Source organism: Propithecus coquereli, unplaced genomic scaffold (genome assembly GCF_000956105.1).
Source record: "Propithecus coquereli isolate 6110/MARCELLA unplaced genomic scaffold, Pcoq_1.0 Scaffold47, whole genome shotgun sequence".
Lineage (NCBI taxonomy): Eukaryota > Metazoa > Chordata > Mammalia > Primates > Indriidae > Propithecus > Propithecus coquereli.
Genome location: NW_012150507.1, coordinates 3,573,183 through 3,574,297, shown reverse-complemented (window position 1 = coordinate 3,574,297; position 1,115 = coordinate 3,573,183). Strand labels below are relative to the sequence as shown.

General features: G+C 30.0%; 1 protein-coding gene across 1 annotated transcript in view; it reads right to left on the bottom strand.

Moving 5' to 3' along the window:
* ITGA1 (integrin, alpha 1) overlaps positions 1–1,115 on the bottom strand; it is a 177,490-nt gene that overhangs the window by 436 nt on the left and 175,939 nt on the right. The window lies entirely within an intron of this gene.

Below are 1,115 nucleotides of genomic sequence, written 5' to 3'. Positions count from 1 at the left end.
GCATATTTTATAAAATTTGTTTCACATAAAATACAAAACTTTGTATCCTGTCCATAAAATTTATTATGCTATGGCATTTTCCATAAACTTATAGGTTCTTTGAGAATATGACTGATAGTAGCTAAATAACAACTACAATATTAATATTTATTGTTGATTATGTGCCACATACTGCCAGTCTTCTTATCTGTATTATTGCCTTTAACCCCGTTAACAACCCTAGGTGGTAGATTCTCTTGTTATCTCTGTTTCATCGATGAGGTAACAAGGTTAGAATGAGAACAAAAAACTTCCAAGATCACAGAGATGGTAAATAACAGAATTAGGGTTTCTTACTCCAAAATGTACCCTCTAAAATATTATAATAAATCCTCTCCATTGATCATATGGTATACTCTTCATTGAATATATGATAATTTATTTAAGTAATTTTATGCTGTTAAGCTTTTAGATTGTGCCCAGGTTTTAATTTTTAAACTATCATAAATAATATTGTTAAGAATATCCCTGAAATCTCTGAATCACCAATAATTTCCTAGGGAAAATTCCTAGCAGTAAAGTTACTGGGTCTCATCTAAAAAGTGTTATTTTTAAAAAATTCCATTATTCTACTTCTAGAATTTACCTCAGCAAAATAATCAGAGATGCACACAGAGATTTATGCTCAGGGATGTGCCTAACAATGTTATTTATATCAACAGTATTTATAATAGTCAGGGAGTGCCTGTTTCAAATCTGGACCCTAATAAGTTACAATATATGAAGATCTACAACTTTCAAAATCTTTTTGTTTTATTTCTTTCTCATTGTTTGCTGAATTCTCTTACTCAGGAAAAGTGAAGGAGGCTGGAGAAACCTGATAGCCTGAATTCTAAAAATTTATACCAGAATCTAGTAGAGTGATGGGCATTGATGCTAATTTCCAGGGTATATTGTCATAGAAATTCGGAAAAGAGCACGAATAAAAACAGTGTGATTCATCTTGAGAGTATACATTTATATCCACTTTGTAAGAGAACTTCCTTTATCATTGTTGGCAATTCTCAAAAAGATTGAGACTATCTTTATTTATAATTATGTTACACTATTTAATACTTGTAAATACATATTTAAAG